This window comes from Hyla sarda, unplaced genomic scaffold (assembly GCF_029499605.1).
Source record: "Hyla sarda isolate aHylSar1 unplaced genomic scaffold, aHylSar1.hap1 scaffold_444, whole genome shotgun sequence".
Classification (NCBI taxonomy): domain Eukaryota; kingdom Metazoa; phylum Chordata; class Amphibia; order Anura; family Hylidae; genus Hyla; species Hyla sarda.
In genome coordinates this window covers 64,918-86,608 of record NW_026610457.1, presented here as the reverse complement: position 1 = coordinate 86,608, position 21,691 = coordinate 64,918, and positions in this window count along the sequence as shown.

Below are 21,691 nucleotides of genomic sequence, written 5' to 3'. Positions count from 1 at the left end.
GATAGATATGAGATAGATATGAGATAGATGATAGACAGATGATAGATAGATATGAGATAGATAGATAGATAGATAAATAAATAGATAGATATGAGATAGATATGAGATAGATATGAGATAGATAAATAGATAGATATGAGATAGATAGATGATAGATAAATAGACAGATAGATATGAGATAGATAGATATGAGATAGATAGATAATTAGATAGATAGATATGAGATAGATAGATAAATAGACAGATAGATAGATATGAGATAGATAGATATTGGATATATAGATAGACAGATAGATATGAGATAGATAGATATGAGATAGATAGATAGATATGAGATAGATAGATAGATATGAGATAGATAAATAGATAGATAGATTATAGATATGAGATAGATGATTGATAGATAGGAGATAGATAAATGATAGATAGATAGATATGAGATAGATATGAGATAGATATGAGATAGATATGAGATAGATGGATAGATGACAGATAGATAGATAGATATGAGATAGATAGATAAATAATAGATAGATAGATAGATAGATATGAGATAGATAGATGATAGATCTTGGATAGATAGATTGATATGAGATAGATAGATAGATATGAGATAGATAGATAAATAATAGATAGATAGATAGATAGATAGATAGATATGAGATAGATAGATGATAGATCTTGGATAGATAGATTGATATGAGATAGATATGAGATACAAACAGATAAGCAGCAGCAACACCGTTATAAAGTGCAAGATAGTGTCTTTATTCACACAACGTGAGGCGACGTTTCGGTTTGCTCACCAAACCATTCTCCTTGAGAATGGTTTGGTGAGCAAACCGAAACGTCGCCTCACGTTGTGTGAATAAAGACACTATCTTGCACTTTATAACGGTGTTGCTGCTGCTTATCTGTTTGTATCTACCTGGACCTGGGATCTCGCTGACGGCACCCATGCACTTTATCGGGGATGTGCGGCTTTCCTTGTGGTTTTTAGATATGAGATAGATAGATGATAGATAGATAGATAGATAGATAGGGGATAGATAGATATGAGATAGATAGATAGATAGATAGATATGAGATAGATAGATATGAGATAGATAGATATGAGATAGATAGATATGAGATAGATATGAGATAGATATGAGATAGATAGATAGATAGATATGAGATAGATAGATATGAGATAGATAGATATGAGATAGATATGAGATAGATAGATATGAGATAAATAGATAGATAGATAGATATGAGATAGATAGATAGATATGAGATAGATAGATAGATATGAGATAGATAGATATGAGATAGATAGATAGATAGATATGAGATAGATAGATAGATAGATATGAGATAGATAGATATGAGATAGATAGATAGATAGATATGAGATAGATAGATAGATAGATAGATAGATAGATAGATAGATATGAGATAGATAGATGTGCACCAGTGTTTGCCCGGCAGTGCCCGCTCAGTTTACATGAAGTCTTATTATAGATGGGGCAGGGTGTGCCCTGAGAATACTTTGCTCTGACTTTCTTGGTTATTATCAGCTCTGGGTGTTTCCCTTAAATCAGGTCGAAACAATTCCCTGTGCAGCCGAGCAGTGCCGTACCCTGTAAGCTGCAGCACCATGTGCATTGCACCGGGTAAGCGCCTGATCCCCAGTCATGTACTTCCCCAGTTGGCAGGCGAATGGTGACTCATAGACAGTGTTTTATGAGGGTCATATACTGCACCTCCCCGTATCTCCGCAGCACTAAGATTTCTAATCAGGATCTATCATTAGGATTGACCATAAATGTAACAATTACCTCCCCCCGCCCATGGACAACACAGAACGATATCATAAAGAGCGAATGCACCGCGTCTCCGGGTGTACGACAACACTTTATATCATAACATGTACGTGCTAACCCTGCACTGATGTGTATATATATATATATAGAAGATTGTATAGTGGAGGGCAGAACACCACAAAAGAAGGATTCTGGTGCAGGCAGCAGGATGGACCCTGGTCACTGGTCCCAAATGTAGACAAGCAAAAGATGGCTGCAGCACTCAAAAATAGTGAAAATGTGGTAGCTATAATCCATTAGGAAATACACAGATGCAACGTTTCAGCTGCCAGTGCAGCCTTTTTCAAGCATACAGAGTGACTGAACAAATCAGTATAGATGTGGTACTCAATTACAATCAGTGTTACACAACATCAAAAATCAATCAATATAAAAATATTAAATACAAATATCATAAAAAGTGCAAGTGCCAAAATGTGCAATAATAAGGACAATACATAGTTTGTCTAGATAATTCAGTGATTGACGTTACAGTGTTAATTAAAAACAATGGTAAAAAACCAAAAGATAGCTTGATTACAGATATATTAATATTAAAAACACCTGGAGGGCAAGGAGTAGTGGAGGGGCGCTCACCTGTACCTGCTGTAAACATGGCGATTCCACACCACTCCGGCATGTGAACAAAACAGGATGGCAGCCCATACAGAGAAGAGGAGTTCACCAATCAGGATATCAAAACATAGTCACATGGGTCACATCGGAGATGCCGAGCGGCGCATGCGCACTGCAAAAAAAGGACCACCATGTACACGTTGTCGTTAGTGCCCATGGCGGTGCCAGAGATTTGCAGAAAAACAATGGTTTTTCCCCTTGAGTAAGAGTTACATAGTGACTAACGATTCTAATTATGTTAATCTTTTTTCTTCTAGGACGGCAAGTGGATTAACGGCTAGGACCTCACCATACAACATTCATTATTTTTTCCATTATTATTGTTGAAATGAGGGTTCACCAATCAGACAGTAACTAATTCTTTTTTTTTTTTTATTGAAAAACCTTGTGGCCTTTTGTTGAGGGGGCTGGCGTGACATCATGAGGGGACGGGCGTGACGTCACAAGGGGCGGCCCTGAACACGGAAGCCTGCACACAGCGTTCGGAACAAGAAACTTCCGGCACTGGGGGGGGGCTTCCGAAGCAGGGCAGCGGAGTACCCCTTTAAGTCCCTGTTCCACCCTCCGCTGACCCACTGCTCACCAATCACATGCGCTACATTTTATGGAGCCTCAGCGCCTGCCCTGGAGGACCTCACCCGTACTACGTCCCCCGGTAGGCCAGTTTCCTTCAGTTTCATGCACAATTCCACTGTTACTGCCGCATTGCATATTGACACACACATTTGGGGTATCTGCAGAGCATTACACCCTAGTGTCATCTACAGACACTAGGGTGCAATGCTCTGCACACACTGCTATACACATAGGGGTACATGCAGAGCATTGCATCCTTGTGTCTGTAGTACAGACACTAGGATGCAATGCTCTGCACATGCCCCCATGAGTATAGCAGTGTGTGTGTGCGACATTCACACTGCTATGCAAATTGTGGTAGGTTCAGAGCATTGCATCCTAGTATCTGTACTACAGACACAAGAGTGCAATGCTCTGCACATGCCCCCATGGGTATAGCAGTGTTTATGTACTACAGACACAAGAGTGCAATGCTCTGCACATGCACCCATGGGTATAGCAGTTTTATGTACTACACTACAGTGCTTATGAGTCGGGTGCAATGCTCTGCAGTCTGTACATACCCCCATGTGTATAGAAGTGCTATATAAAAGGTGTAAAGTAAAAAATAAAAATAAATTTAATTAACTGCTCTCCGGATAAAAATGAGTCCCCCCTTTTCCTATTGCTATACAAAAAAAAGTAAAAATAAATACATTTCTTTTTACATTTTTGATACTGCCGCATGGCTAACTGTCTGAACTATTATATTTCAAATGAGTGAATCATTAATATTTTATTTTAATAGTTCAGATAGTTATCCATTCGGCAATATCAAATTACGCTGATTTCTGTACAAGATCATTAATAATGACTCTATACAACAACAAACAGTGTGAACGTAAAAAAACAACAACAAAAAAAGTCCTAAATTACTACTGTTCGGTCACATCACATGCGAGAAACGTTTAATGTGGCCATTGTACATAATCAGCTAAACCTCCTTTTTTGGAATTTTTAAATTTTTTCCGATTAATCGATGAAATAATCGCCAACTAATCGATTATTAAAATAATCGTTAGCTGCAGCCCTACACTAAATATATTTCCAGAAGCTATTGACATATTGAAATTTTCACCAGATGTTGGTAGCAACCCAAGTAATCCATACATATAAATACAATCCTTAATTACAAAGAAACCAAAAGAAATAAGACCAGAAATTATGTGTAATAATGTGAAATGACAAAGGGAATTAGTACTGAACACATGAAGATAGGAGGGAGGTGCAAAAAGGCCTGGAAAGCCAAGACAACAGCAGAAATCTATCAGGAATAAAAAGCAATACTGCCCCTTGTCAGTGCACATTGTCACGATTCGGCAGGCTGGAGGTGGATCCTCTGTGCCAGAGAGGGATAGGCGTGGACCGTGCTGGTGGGCCGGTTCTAAGCTGCTACTGGTTTTCACCAGAGCCCGCCGCAAAGCGGGATGGTCTTGCAGCGGCGGTAGCAACCAGGTCGTATCCACTAGCAACGGCTCAACCTCTCTGACTGCTGAAGATAGGCGCGGTACAAGGGAGTAGACAAGAGCAAGGTCGGACGTAGCAGAAGGTCGGGGCAGGCAGCAAGAATCGTAGTCAATATGGCAATAGCAGGAGGTCAAGTACACAGTATGGACAAACACAGTAAACACTTTCTCTAGGCACTAAGGCAACAAGATCCGGCCGGGGAGTGCAGGGGCAGTGAGCAGATATAGCCAGGGAGCAGGTGGAAGCCAATTAAGCTAATTGGGCCAGGCACCAATCATTGGTGCACTGGCCCTTTAAGTCTCAGAGAGCTGGCGCGCGCGCGCCCTAGAGAGCGGAGCCGCGCGCGCCAGCACATGACAGCAGGGGACCGGGACGGGTAAGTGACTTGGGATGCGATTCGCGAGCGGGCGCGTCCCGCTGTGCGAATCGCATCCCCGACGGCCATGTCAGAGCAGCGCTCCCGGTCAGCGGGACTGACCGGGGCGCTGCAGGGAGAGAGACGCCGTGAGCGCTCCGGGGAGGAGCGGGGACCCGGAGCGCTCGGCGTAACAGTACCCCCCCCCTTAGGTCTCCCCCTTTCTTTGTGCGGTAACTGCTTCCCATGGGATGAGGACACCGGGAATGATTGAAGGGTTTCCTCAAAGGCAGGCCGTACAACAGGAGTGGGAATGGGGAGGGAGGGCAGAGGGTGAAGCTTGGCACGGGGCAGGATGACACCAGGACGGGGGCCATGAGGAGGCACTGAGGCTTGCCTGACGGGACTGGGAGGGAGGGAGAGGCATTTCTTGTGGCAAGCAGGGCCCCAATTCTTGATCTCCCCGGTGGTCCAATCAAGGGTGGGAGAATGAAGCCGGAGCCATGGCAGACCGAGGAGGACCTCAGAGGTACAGTTGGGAAGGACGAAGAACTCAATGACTTCATGACGGGGTCCTATACACATCAGGAGGGGTTCTGTGCGGTAACGCACGGTGCAATCCAACCTGACTCCGTTGACCGCGGAAATGTAGAGCGGCTTGACGAGACGGGTCACCGGGATGCGGAATTTATTCACCAAAGAATCCAGAATAAAATTCCCAGAGGCACCAGAGTCCAAGCAGGCCACGGCTGAGAGGGAGGAGTTGGCTGAAGGAGAAATCCGCACGGGCACCGTGAGACGTGGAGAAGCAGACTTTGAATCAAGAGACGCCACACCCACGAGAGCTGGGTGCGTGCGTGCGTTTCCCAGACGTGGAGGACGAATAGGGCAATCCACCAAGAAATGTTCGGTACTGGCACAGTACAGACAAAGATTTTCTTCCCTACGGCGATTCCTCTCTTCCTGGGTCAGGCAAGACCGATCCACTTGCATGGCCTCCTCGGCGGGAGGCCCAGGCGTAGATTGCAACGGAGACTGTGGGAGAGGTGCCCAGAGATCTAAGTCTTTTTCCTGGCGGAGCTCTTGATGTCTCTCAGAAAAACGCATGTCAATGCGGGTGGCCAAATGGATAAGTTCTTGCAGGTTGGCAGGAATCTCTCGTGCGGCCAGCACATCCTTGATGCGACTGGATAGGCCTTTTTTAAAGGTCGCGCAGAGAGCCTCGTTATTCCATGATAATTCGGAAGCAAGAATACGAAATTGGATGGCGTACTCGCCCACTGAAGAATTACCCTGGGCCAGGTTCAGCAGGGAAGTCTCGGCAGAAGAAGCTCGGGCAGGTTCCTCAAAGACACTTCGAATTTCCGAGAAGAAGGAGTGTACAGAGGCAGTGACGGGGTCATTGCGGTCCCAGAGCGGTGTGGCCCATGACAGAGCTTTCCCAGACAGAAGGCTGACTACGAAAGCCACCTTAGACCTTTCAGTAGGAAACTGGTCCGACATCATCTCCAAGTGCAGGGAACATTGCGAAAGAAAGCCACGGCAAAACTTAGAGTCCCCATCAAATTTGTCCGGCAGGGACAAGCGGAGGCTAGGAGCGGCCACTCGCTGCGGAAGAGGTGCAGGAGCCGGCGGAGGAGATGGTTGTTCCTGCTGTAGCTGTGACTGAAATTGCTGTAGCTGTGACTGAAGCTGCTGTAGCTGCGACTGAAGTTGCTGTGTCATGGTGGTCAAGTACGACAGCTGGTGATCTTGTTGGGCGATCTGTCGGGCTTGCTGGGCGACCAGCGTAGTGAGGTCAGAGACAACTGGCAGGGGAACCTCAGCGGGATCCATGGCCGGATCTACTGTCACGATTCGGCAGGCTGGAGGTGGATCCTCTGTGCCAGAGAGGGATAGGCGTGGACCGTGCTAGTGGACCGGTTCTAAGCTGCTACTGGTTTTCACCAGAGCCCGCCGCAAAGCGGGATGGTCTTGCAGCGGCGGTAGCAACCAGGTCGTATCCACTAGCAACGGCTCAACCTCTCTGACTGCTGAAGATAGGCGCGGTACAAGGGAGTAGACAAGAGCAAGGTCGGACGTAGCAGAAGGTCGGGGCAGGCAGCAAGAATCGTAGTCAATATGGCAATAGCAGGAGGTCAAGTACACAGTATGGACAAACACAGTAAACGCTTTCTCTAGGCACTAAGGCAACAAGATCCGGCCGGGGAGTGCAGGGGCAGTGATCAGATATAGCCAGGGAGCAGGTGAAAGCCAATTAAGCTAATTGGGCCAGGCACCAATCATTGGTGCACTGGCCCTTTAAGTCTCAGAGAGCTGGCGCGCGCGCGCCCTAGAGAGCGGAGCCGCGCGCGCCAGCACATGACAGCAGGGGACCGGGACGGGTAAGTGACTTGGGATGCGATTCGCGAGCGGACGCGTCCCGCTGTGCGAATCGCATCCCCGACGGCCATGTCAGAGCAGCGCTCCCGGTCAGCGGGACTGACCGGGGCGCTGCAGGGAGAGAGACGCCGTGAGCGCTCCGGGGAGGAGCGGGGACCCGGAGCGCTCGGCGTAACACACATTACCATCAGATGGTTAAATCCCAACTGCTGGCTTCAAAAAGGTCCCATGGCCAAAATGTCACACAAGATACATCTCATGGAGGAGAAAAATCACACAAGACACATCTCATGGAGGAGAAAAATCACACAAGACACATCTCATGGTGGAGAAAAATCACACAAGACACATCTCATGGTGGAGAAAAGTCACACACGACGCATCACATGGTGGAGAAAAGTCACACAAGACACATCTCATGGAGGAGAAAAATCGCACAAGACACATCTCATGGTGGAGAAAAGTCACACAAGACACATCTCATCGTGGAGAAAAGTCACACAAGACACATCTCATGGTGGAGAAAAGTCACACAAGACACATCTCACGGTGGAGAAAAGTCACACAAGACACATCTCATGGTGGGGAAAAGTCACACAAGACACATCTCATGGTGGAGAAAAGTCACACAAGACACATCTCATGGGGGAAAAAGTCACAAAAGACATCTCATGGTGGGGAAAAGTCACACACGACACATCTCAAGGTGGGGAAAAGTCACACAAGACACATCTCATGGTGGAGAAAAGTCACACAAGACACATCTCATGGTGGAGAAAAGTCACACACGACACATCTCATGGTGGAGAAAAGTCACACAAGACACATCTCATGGTGGAGAAAAGTCACACAAAACACACCTCATAGTGGGGAAAAGTCACAAAAGACACATCTCATGGTGGAGAAAAGTCACACACGACACATCTCATGGTGGAGAAAAGTCACACACGACACATCTCATGGTGGGGAAAAGTCACACAAGACACATCTCATGGGGGGAAAAGTCACACAAGACATCTCATGGAGAAAAATCACACAAGACACATCTCATGATGGAGAAAAGTCACACAAGACACATCTCATGGGGAAAAGTTACACAAGACACATCTCATGGTGGAGAAAAGTCACACAAGACATCTCATGGTGAAGAAAAGTCACACAAGACACATCTCATGGTGGGGAAAAGTCACACAAGACATCTCATGTAGAAAAGTCACAAAAGACACATCTCATGGTGGAGAAAAGTCACACAAGACACATCTCATGGTGGAGAAAAGTCACACAAGACACATCTCATGATGGAGAAAAGTCACACAAGACACTTCTCATAGTGGGGAAAAGTCACACAAGACACATCTCATGGTGGAGAAAAGTCACACAAGACACATCTCATGGTGGGAAAAAGTCACACAAGACACATCTCATGGGGGGAAAAGTCACACAAGACACATCTCATGGTGGGGAAAAGTCACACAAAACCCATCTCATGGGGGGAAAAGTCACACAAGACACATCTCATGGTGGGGAAAAGTCACCCAAGATGCATCTCATGGTGGAGAAAAGTCACACAAGACAAATCTCATGGTGGAGAAAAGTCACACAAGACAAATCTCATGGTGGAGAAAAGTCACACAAGACACATCTCATGGAGAAAAGTCACACAAGACATCTCATGGTGGAGAAAAGTCACACAAGACACATCTCATGGTGGAGAAAAGTCACACAAGACACATCTCATGATGGAGAAATGTCACACAAGACACATCTCATGGGGAAAAGTCACACAAGACACATCTCATGGTGGGGAAAAGTCACACAAGACACATCTCATGATGGGGGGAAAAGTCACACAAGACACGTCATGGTGGGGAAAAGTCACACAAGACACATGTCATGGTGGAGAAAAGTCACACAAGACACATCTCATGGTGGGGAAAAGTCACACAAGACACATCTCATGGTGGGGAAAAGTCACCCAAGACACATCTCATGGTGGGGAAAAGTCACACGAGACAAATCTCATGATGGGGAAAAGTCACACGAGATGCATCTCATGGTGGGGAAAAGTCACACAAGACACATCTCATGGTGGAGAAAAGTCATGCAAAACACATCTCGTGGTGGGGAAAAGTCACACGAGACACATCTCATGGTGGGGAAAAGTCACACAAGACACATCTCATGAGGGGGAAAAAGTCACACAAGACACATCTCATGGTGGAGAAAAGCCACACAAGACACATCTCATGGTGGGGAAAAGTCCCACAAGACACATCTCATGGTGGAGAAAAGCCACACAAGACACATCTCATGATGGGGAAAAGTCACACAAGACACATCTCATGGTGGGGAAAAGTTACACAAGACACATCTCATGGTGGGGAAAAGTCACACAAGACATCTCATGGGGAGAAAAGTCACACAAGACACATCTCATGGAGGAGAAAAGTCACACAAGACAAATCTCATGGGGAGAAAAGTCACACAAGACACATCTCGTGGGGAGAAAAGTCACACAAGACACATCTCATGGAGGAGAAAAGTCACACAAGACAAATCTCATGGTGGAGAAAAGTCACACAAGACAAATCTCATGGTGGGGAAAAGTCACACGAGATGCATCTCATGGTGGGGAAAAGTCACACAAGACACATCTCATGGTGGAGAAAAGTCATGCAAAACACATCTCATGGTGGGGAAAAGTCACACGAGACACATCTCATGGTGGGGAAAAGTCACACAAGACACATCTCATGGTGGGGAAAAAGTCACACAAGACACATCTCATGATGGGGAAAAAGTCACACAAGACACATCTCATGGTGGAGAAAAGTCACACAAGACACATCTCATGGTGGGGAAAAGTCCCACAAGACACATCTCATGATGGGAAAAAGTCACACAAGACATCTCATGGGGAGAAAAGTCACACAAGACACATCTCATGGAGGAGAAAAGTCACACAAGACAAATCTCATGGTGGAGAAAAGTCACACAAGACAAATCTCATGGTGGGGAAAAGTCACACAAGACAAATCTCATGGTGGAGAAAAGTCACACAAGACAAATCTCATGGTGGGGAAAAGTCACACAAGACACATCTCATGGTGGAGAAAAGTCACACAAGACACATCTCATGGTGGAGAAAAGTCACATAAGACAAATCTCATGGAGGGGAAAAGTCACACAAGACACATCTCATGGTGAAGAAAAGTAGCACAAGACACATCTCATGGTGGGGAAAAGTCACACAAGACACATCTCATGGGGGAAAAGTCACACAAGGCACATCTCATGATGGGGGAAAAGTCACACAAGACACATCTCATGGTGGGGAAAAGTCACACAAGACACATCTTATTGTTAGGATTCGGCAGGCTGGATGTGGATCCTCTGTGTCAGCGAGGGATTGGCGTGGACCGTGTCGGTGGACCGGTTCTAGGCTGCTACTGGTATTCACCAGAGCCCGCCGCAAAGCGGGATGGTCTTGCTGCGGCGGTAGCAACCAGGTCGTATCCACCGGCAACGGCTCAACCTCTCTGACTGCTGAGAAGGCGTGGGACAGAAGGACTAGACAGAGACAAGGTCAGACGTAGCAGAAGGTCGGGGCAGGCGTGGGGAAAAGTCACACAAGACACATCTCATGATGGGGGGAAAAGTCACACAAGACACGTCATGGTGGGGAAAAGTCACACAAGACACATGTCATGGTGGAGAAAAGTCACACAAGACACATCTCATGGTGGGGAAAAGTCACACAAGACACATCTCATGGTGGGGAAAAGTCACCCAAGACACATCTCATGGTGGGGAAAAGTCACACGAGACAAATCTCATGATGGGGAAAAGTCACACGAGATGCATCTCATGGTGGGGAAAAGTCACACAAGACACATCTCATGGTGGAGAAAAGTCATGCAAAACACATCTCGTGGTGGGGAAAAGTCACACAAGACACATCTCATGGTGGGGAAAAGTCACACAAGACACATCTCATGATGGGGAAAAAGTCACACAAGACACATCTCATGGTGGAGAAAAGCCACACAAGACACATCTCATGGTGGGGAAAAGTCCCACAAGACACATCTCATGATGGGGAAAAGTCACACAAGACACATCTCATGGTGGGGAAAAGTTACACAAGACACATCTCATGGTGGGGAAAAGTCACACAAGACACATCTCATGGAGGAGAAAAGTCACACAAGACAAATCTCATGGGGAGAAAAGTCACACAAGACACATCTCGTGGGGAGAAAAGTCACACAAGACACATCTCATGGAGGAGAAAAGTCACACAAGACAAATCTCATGGTGGAGAAAAGTCACACAAGACAAATCTCATGGTGGGGAAAAGTCACACGAGATGCATCTCATGGTGGGGAAAAGTCACACAAGACACATCTCATGGTGGAAAAAAGTCATGCAAAACACATCTCATGGAGGGGAAAAGTCACACAAGACACATCTCATGGTGAAGAAAAGTAGCACAAGACACATCTCATGGTGGGGAAAAGTCACACAAGACACATCTCATGGGGGAAAAGTCACACAAGGCACATCTCATGATGGGGGAAAAGTCACACAAGACACATCTCATGGTGGGGAAAAGTCACACAAGACACATCTTATTGTTAGGATTCGGCAGGCTGGATTGGCGTGGACCGTGTCGGTGGACCGGTTCTAGGCTGCTACTGGTATTCACCAGAGCCCGCCACAAAGCGGGATGGTCTTGCTGCGGCGGTAGCAACCAGGTCGTATCCACCGGCAACGGCTCAACCTCTCTGACTGCTGAGAAGGCGTGGGACAGAAGGACTAGACAGAGACAAGGTCAGACGTAGCAGAAGGTCGGGGCAGGCGTGGGGAAAAGTCACACAAGACACATCTCATGATGGGGGGAAAAGTCACACAAGACACGTCATGGTGGGGAAAAGTCACACAAGACACATGTCATGGTGGAGAAAAGTCACACAAGACACATCTCATGGTGGGGAAAAGTCACACAAGACACATCTCATGGTGGGGAAAAGTCACCCAAGACACATCTCATGGTGGGGAAAAGTCACACGAGACAAATCTCATGATGGGGAAAAGTCACACGAGATGCATCTCATGGTGGGGAAAAGTCACACAAGACACATCTCATGGTGGAGAAAAGTCATGCAAAACACATCTCGTGGTGGGGAAAAGTCACACGAGACACATCTCATGGTGGGGAAAAGTCACACAAGACACATCTCATGATGGGGAAAAAGTCACACAAGACACATCTCATGGTGGAGAAAAGCCACACAAGACACATCTCATGGTGGGGAAAAGTCCCACAAGACACATCTCATGATGGGGAAAAGTCACACAAGACACATCTCATGGTGGGGAAAAGTTACACAAGACACATCTCATGGTGGGGAAAAGTCACACAAGACATCTCATGGGGAGAAAAGTCACACAAGACACATCTCATGGAGGAGAAAAGTCACACAAGACAAATCTCATGGAGAGAAAAGTCACACAAGACACATCTCGTGGGGAGAAAAGTCACACAAGACACATCTCATGGAGGAGAAAAGTCACACAAGACAAATCTCATGGTGGAGAAAAGTCACACAAGACAAATCTCATGGTGGGGAAAAGTCACACGAGATGCATCTCATGGTGGGGAAAAGTCACACAAGACACATCTCATGGTGGAAAAAAGTCATGCAAAACACATCTCATGGTGGGGAAAAGTCACACGAGACACATCTCATGGTGGGGAAAAGTCACACAAGACACATCTCATGGTGGGGAAAAAGTCACACAAGACACATCTCATGATGGGGAAAAAGTCACACAAGACACATCTCATGGTGGAGAAAAGTCACACAAGACACATCTCATGGTGGGGAAAAGTCCCACAAGACACATCTCATGATGGGAAAAAGTCACACAAGACATCTCATGGGGAGAAAAGTCACACAAGACACATCTCATGGAGGAGAAAAGTCACACAAGACAAATCTCATGGTGGAGAAAAGTCACACAAGACAAATCTCATGGTGGGGAAAAGTCACACAAGACACATCTCATGGTGGAGAAAAGTCACACAAGACAAATCTCATGGTGGGGAAAAGTCACACAAGACACATCTCATGGTGGAGAAAAGTCACACAAGACACATCTCATGGTGGAGAAAAGTCACATAAGACAAATCTCATGGAGGGGAAAAGTCACACAAGACACATCTCATGGTGAAGAAAAGTAGCACAAGACACATCTCATGGTGGGGAAAAGTCACCCAAGACACATCTCATGGTGGGGAAAAGTCACACGAGACAAATCTCATGATGGGGAAAAGTCACACGAGATGCATCTCATGGTGGGGAAAAGTCACACAAGACACATCTCATGGTGGAGAAAAGTCATGCAAAACACATCTCGTGGTGGGGAAAAGTCACACGAGACACATCTCATGGTGGGGAAAAGTCACACAAGACACATCTCATGAGGGGGAAAAAGTCACACAAGACACATCTCATGGTGGAGAAAAGCCACACAAGACACATCTCATGGTGGGGAAAAGTCCCACAAGACACATCTCATGGTGGAGAAAAGCCACACAAGACACATCTCATGATGGGGAAAAGTCACACAAGACACATCTCATGGTGGGGAAAAGTTACACAAGACACATCTCATGGTGGGGAAAAGTCACACAAGACATCTCATGGGGAGAAAAGTCACACAAGACACATCTCATGGAGGAGAAAAGTCACACAAGACAAATCTCATGGGGAGAAAAGTCACACAAGACACATCTCGTGGGGAGAAAAGTCACACAAGACACATCTCATGGAGGAGAAAAGTCACACAAGACAAATCTCATGGTGGAGAAAAGTCACACAAGACAAATCTCATGGTGGGGAAAAGTCACACGAGATGCATCTCATGGTGGGGAAAAGTCACACAAGACACATCTCATGGTGGAGAAAAGTCATGCAAAACACATCTCATGGTGGGGAAAAGTCACACGAGACACATCTCATGGTGGGGAAAAGTCACACAAGACACATCTCATGGTGGGGAAAAAGTCACACAAGACACATCTCATGATGGGGAAAAAGTCACACAAGACACATCTCATGGTGGAGAAAAGTCACACAAGACACATCTCATGGTGGGGAAAAGTCCCACAAGACACATCTCATGATGGGAAAAAGTCACACAAGACATCTCATGGGGAGAAAAGTCACACAAGACACATCTCATGGAGGAGAAAAGTCACACAAGACAAATCTCATGGTGGAGAAAAGTCACACAAGACAAATCTCATGGTGGGGAAAAGTCACACAAGACAAATCTCATGGTGGAGAAAAGTCACACAAGACAAATCTCATGGTGGGGAAAAGTCACACAAGACACATCTCATGGTGGAGAAAAGTCACACAAGACACATCTCATGGTGGAGAAAAGTCACATAAGACAAATCTCATGGAGGGGAAAAGTCACACAAGACACATCTCATGGTGAAGAAAAGTAGCACAAGACACATCTCATGGTGGGGAAAAGTCACACAAGACACATCTCATGGGGGAAAAGTCACACAAGGCACATCTCATGATGGGGGAAAAGTCACACAAGACACATCTCATGGTGGGGAAAAGTCACACAAGACACATCTTATTGTTAGGATTCGGCAGGCTGGATGTGGATCCTCTGTGTCAGCGAGGGATTGGCGTGGACCGTGTCGGTGGACCGGTTCTAGGCTGCTACTGGTATTCACCAGAGCCCGCCGCAAAGCGGGATGGTCTTGCTGCGGCGGTAGCAACCAGGTCGTATCCACCGGCAACGGCTCAACCTCTCTGACTGCTGAGAAGGCGTGGGACAGAAGGACTAGACAGAGACAAGGTCAGACGTAGCAGAAGGTCGGGGCAGGCGTGGGGAAAAGTCACACAAGACACATCTCATGATGGGGGGAAAAGTCACACAAGACACGTCATGGTGGGGAAAAGTCACACAAGACACATGTCATGGTGGAGAAAAGTCACACAAGACACATCTCATGGTGGGGAAAAGTCACACAAGACACATCTCATGGTGGGGAAAAGTCACCCAAGACACATCTCATGGTGGGGAAAAGTCACACGAGACAAATCTCATGATGGGGAAAAGTCACACGAGATGCATCTCATGGTGGGGAAAAGTCACACAAGACACATCTCATGGTGGAGAAAAGTCATGCAAAACACATCTCGTGGTGGGGAAAAGTCACACAAGACACATCTCATGGTGGGGAAAAGTCACACAAGACACATCTCATGATGGGGAAAAAGTCACACAAGACACATCTCATGGTGGAGAAAAGCCACACAAGACACATCTCATGGTGGGGAAAAGTCCCACAAGACACATCTCATGATGGGGAAAAGTCACACAAGACACATCTCATGGTGGGGAAAAGTTACACAAGACACATCTCATGGTGGGGAAAAGTCACACAAGACACATCTCATGGAGGAGAAAAGTCACACAAGACAAATCTCATGGGGAGAAAAGTCACACAAGACACATCTCGTGGGGAGAAAAGTCACACAAGACACATCTCATGGAGGAGAAAAGTCACACAAGACAAATCTCATGGTGGAGAAAAGTCACACAAGACAAATCTCATGGTGGGGAAAAGTCACACGAGATGCATCTCATGGTGGGGAAAAGTCACACAAGACACATCTCATGGTGGAAAAAAGTCATGCAAAACACATCTCATGGAGGGGAAAAGTCACACAAGACACATCTCATGGTGAAGAAAAGTAGCACAAGACACATCTCATGGTGGGGAAAAGTCACACAAGACACATCTCATGGGGGAAAAGTCACACAAGGCACATCTCATGATGGGGGAAAAGTCACACAAGACACATCTCATGGTGGGGAAAAGTCACACAAGACACATCTTATTGTTAGGATTCGGCAGGCTGGATTGGCGTGGACCGTGTCGGTGGACCGGTTCTAGGCTGCTACTGGTATTCACCAGAGCCCGCCACAAAGCGGGATGGTCTTGCTGCGGCGGTAGCAACCAGGTCGTATCCACCGGCAACGGCTCAACCTCTCTGACTGCTGAGAAGGCGTGGGACAGAAGGACTAGACAGAGACAAGGTCAGACGTAGCAGAAGGTCGGGGCAGGCGTGGGGAAAAGTCACACAAGACACATCTCATGATGGGGGGAAAAGTCACACAAGACACGTCATGGTGGGGAAAAGTCACACAAGACACATGTCATGGTGGAGAAAAGTCACACAAGACACATCTCATGGTGGGGAAAAGTCACACAAGACACATCTCATGGTGGGGAAAAGTCACCCAAGACACATCTCATGGTGGGGAAAAGTCACACGAGACAAATCTCATGATGGGGAAAAGTCACACGAGATGCATCTCATGGTGGGGAAAAGTCACACAAGACACATCTCATGGTGGAGAAAAGTCATGCAAAACACATCTCGTGGTGGGGAAAAGTCACACGAGACACATCTCATGGTGGGGAAAAGTCACACAAGACACATCTCATGATGGGGAAAAAGTCACACAAGACACATCTCATGGTGGAGAAAAGCCACACAAGACACATCTCATGGTGGGGAAAAGTCCCACAAGACACATCTCATGATGGGGAAAAGTCACACAAGACACATCTCATGGTGGGGAAAAGTTACACAAGACACATCTCATGGTGGGGAAAAGTCACACAAGACATCTCATGGGGAGAAAAGTCACACAAGACACATCTCATGGAGGAGAAAAGTCACACAAGACAAATCTCATGGAGAGAAAAGTCACACAAGACACATCTCGTGGGGAGAAAAGTCACACAAGACACATCTCATGGAGGAGAAAAGTCACACAAGACAAATCTCATGGTGGAGAAAAGTCACACAAGACAAATCTCATGGTGGGGAAAAGTCACACGAGATGCATCTCATGGTGGGGAAAAGTCACACAAGACACATCTCATGGTGGAAAAAAGTCATGCAAAACACATCTCATGGTGGGGAAAAGTCACACGAGACACATCTCATGGTGGGGAAAAGTCACACAAGACACATCTCATGGTGGGGAAAAAGTCACACAAGACACATCTCATGATGGGGAAAAAGTCACACAAGACACATCTCATGGTGGAGAAAAGTCACACAAGACACATCTCATGGTGGGGAAAAGTCCCACAAGACACATCTCATGATGGGAAAAAGTCACACAAGACATCTCATGGGGAGAAAAGTCACACAAGACACATCTCATGGAGGAGAAAAGTCACACAAGACAAATCTCATGGTGGAGAAAAGTCACACAAGACAAATCTCATGGTGGGGAAAAGTCACACAAGACACATCTCATGGTGGAGAAAAGTCACACAAGACAAATCTCATGGTGGGGAAAAGTCACACAAGACACATCTCATGGTGGAGAAAAGTCACACAAGACACATCTCATGGTGGAGAAAAGTCACATAAGACAAATCTCATGGAGGGGAAAAGTCACACAAGACACATCTCATGGTGAAGAAAAGTAGCACAAGACACATCTCATGGTGGGGAAAAGTCACACAAGACACATCTCATGGGGGAAAAGTCACACAAGGCACATCTCATGATGGGGGAAAAGTCACACAAGACACATCTCATGGTGGGGAAAAGTCACACAAGACACATCTTATTGTTAGGATTCGGCAGGCTGGATGTGGATCCTCTGTGTCAGCGAGGGATTGGCGTGGACCGTGTCTGTGGACCGGTTCTAGGCTGCTACTGGTATTCACCAGAGCCCGCCGCAAAGCGGGATGGTCTTGCTGCGGCGGTAGCAACCAGGTCGTATCCACCGGCAACGGCTCAACCTCTCTGACTGCTGAGAAGGCGTGGGACAGAAGGACTAGACAGAGACAAGGTCAGACGTAGCAGAAGGTCGGGGCAGGCGGCAAGGTTTGTAGTCAATGGATATAGCAAGAGGTCAGGAACACAGTTATGGCAAACACAATAAACGCTCTCTCCAGGCACAATGGCAACAAGATCCGGCAAGGAAGTGAAGGGGAAGTGAGGTTATATAGACAGGGAGCAGGTGGAGGCTAATTAGACTGATTGGGCCAGGCACCAATCATTGGTGCACTGGCCCTTTAAATCTTAAAGAGCTGACGCGCGCGCCAGGACGTGACAGCAGGGGACCGGGACAGGTGAGAGACTTGGGATGCGATTCGCGAGCGGGCGAGTGTTAGTGCAGCGCTCCCGGTCAGCGGGTCTGACCGGGGCGCTGCAGAGAGAGGAACGCCGCGAGCGCTCCGGGGAGGAGCAGGGACCCGGAGCGCTCGGCGTAACACTCATGGTGGGGAAAAGTCACACAAGACACATCTCATGGTGGGGAAAAGTCACACAAGACACATCTCATGGTGGGGAAAAGTCACCCAAGACACATCTCATGGTGGGGAAAAGTCACACGAGACAAATCTCATGATGGGGAAAAGTCACACGAGATGCATCTCATGGTGGGGAAAAGTCACACAAGACACATCTCATGGTGGAGAAAAGTCATGCAAAACACATCTCGTGGTGGGGAAAAGTCACACGAGACACATCTCATGGTGGGGAAAAGTCACACAAGACACATCTCATGATGGGGAAAAAGTCACACAAGACACATCTCATGGTGGAGAAAAGTCACACAAGACAAATCTCATGGTGGAGAAAAGTCACACAAGACACATCTCATGGAGAAAAGTCACACAAGACATCTCATGGTGGAGAAAAGTCACACAAGACACATCTCATGGTGGAGAAAAGTCACACAAGACACATCTCATGATGGAGAAATGTCACACAAGACACATCTCATGGGGAAAAGTCACACAAGACACATCTCATGGTCGGGAAAAGTCACACAAGACACATCTCATGATGGGGGGAAAAGTCACACAAGACACGTCATGGTGGGGAAAAGTCACACAAGACACATGTCATGGTGGAGAAAAGTCACACAAGACACATCTCATGGTGGGGAAAAGTCACACAAGACACATCTCATGGTGGGGAAAAGTCACCCAAGACACATCTCATGGTGGAGAAAAGTCATGCAAAACACATCTCGTGGTGGGGAAAAGTCACACGAGACACATCTCATGGTGGGGAAAAGTCACACAAGACACATCTCATGATGGGGAAAAAGTCACACAAGACACATCTCATGGTGGAGAAAAGCCACACAAGACACATCTCATGGTGGGGAAAAGTCCCACAAGACACATCTCATGATGGGGAAAAGTCACACAAGACACATCTCATGGTGGGGAAAAGTTACACAAGACACATCTCATGGTGGGGAAAAGTCACACAAGACATCTCATGGGGAGAAAAGTCACACAAGACACATCTCATGGAGGAGAAAAGTCACACAAGACAAATCTCATGGGGAGAAAAGTCACACAAGACACATCTCGTGGGGAGAAAAGTCACACAAGACACATCTCATGGAGGAGAAAAGTCACACAAGACAAATCTCATGGTGGAGAAAAGTCACACAAGACAAATCTCATGGTGGGGAAAAGTCACACGAGATGCATCTCATGGTGGGGAAAAGTCACACAAGACACATCTCATGGTGGAGAAAAGTCATGCAAAACACATCTCATGGTGGGGAAAAGTCACATGAGACACATCTCATGGTGGGGAAAAGTCACACAAGACACATCTCATGGTGGGGAAAAAGTCACACAAGACACATCTCATGATGGGGAAAAAGTCACACAAGACACATCTCATGGTGGAGAAAAGTCACACAAGACACATCTCATGGTGGGGAAAAGTCCCACAAGACACATCTCATGATGGGAAAAAGTCACACAAGACATCTCATGGGGAGAAAAGTCACACAAGACACATCTCATGGAGGAGAAAAGTCACACAAGACAAATCTCATGGTGGAGAAAAGTCACACAAGACAAATCTCATGGTGGGGAAAAGTCACACAAGACAAATCTCATGGTGGAGAAAAGTCACACAAGACAAATCTCATGGTGGGGAAAAGTCACACAAGACACATCTCATGGTGGAGAAAAGTCACACAAGACACATCTCATGCTGGAGAAAAGTCACATAAGACAAATCTCATGGAGGGGAAAAGTCACACAAGACACATCTCATGGTGAAGAAAAGTAGCACAAGACACATCTCATGGTGGGGAAAAGTCACACAAGACACATCTCATGGGGGAAAAGTCACACAAGGCACATCTCATGATGGGGGAAAAGTCACACAAGACACATCTCATGGTGGGGAAAAGTCACACAAGACACATCTTATTGTTAGGATTCGGCAGGCTGGATGTGGATCCTCTGTGTCAGCGAGGGATTGGCGTGGACCGTGTCGGTGGACCGGTTCTAGGCTGCTACTGGTATTCACCAGAGCCCGCCGCAAAGCGGGATGGTCTTGCTGCGGCGGTAGCAACCAGGTCGTATCCACCGGCAACGGCTCAACCTCTCTGACTGCTGAGAAGGCGTGGGACAGAAGGACTAGACAGAGACAAGGTCAGACGTAGCAGAAGGTCGGGGCAGGCGTGGGGAAAAGTCACACAAGACACATCTCATGATGGGGGGAAAAGTCACACAAGACACGTCATGGTGGGGAAAAGTCACACAAGACACATGTCATGGTGGAGAAAAGTCACACAAGACACATCTCATGGTGGGGAAAAGTCACACAAGACACATCTCATGGTGGGGAAAAGTCACCCAAGACACATCTCATGGTGGGGAAAAGTCACACGAGACAAATCTCATGATGGGGAAAAGTCACACGAGATGCATCTCATGGTGGGGAAAAGTCACACAAGACACATCTCATGGTGGAGAAAAGTCATGCAAAACACATCTCGTGGTGGGGAAAAGTCACACGAGACACATCTCATGGTGGGGAAAAGTCACACAAGACACATCTCATGATGGGGAAAAAGTCACACAAGACACATCTCATGGTGGAGAAAAGCCACACAAGACACATCTCATGGTGGGGAAAAGTCCCACAAGACACATCTCATGATGGGGAAAAGTCACACAAGACACATCTCATGGTGGGGAAAAGTTACACAAGACACATCTCATGGTGGGGAAAAGTCACACAAGACATCTCATGGGGAGAAAAGTCACACAAGACACATCTCATGGAGGAGAAAAGTCACACAAGACAAATCTCATGGGGAGAAAAGTCACACAAGACACATCTCGTGGCAAATCTCATGGGGAGAAAAGTCACACAAGACACATCTCGTGGGGAGAAAAGTCACACAAGACACATCTCATGGAGGAGAAAAGTCACACAAGACAAATCTCATGGTGGAGAAAAGTCACACAAGACAAATCTCATGGTGGGGA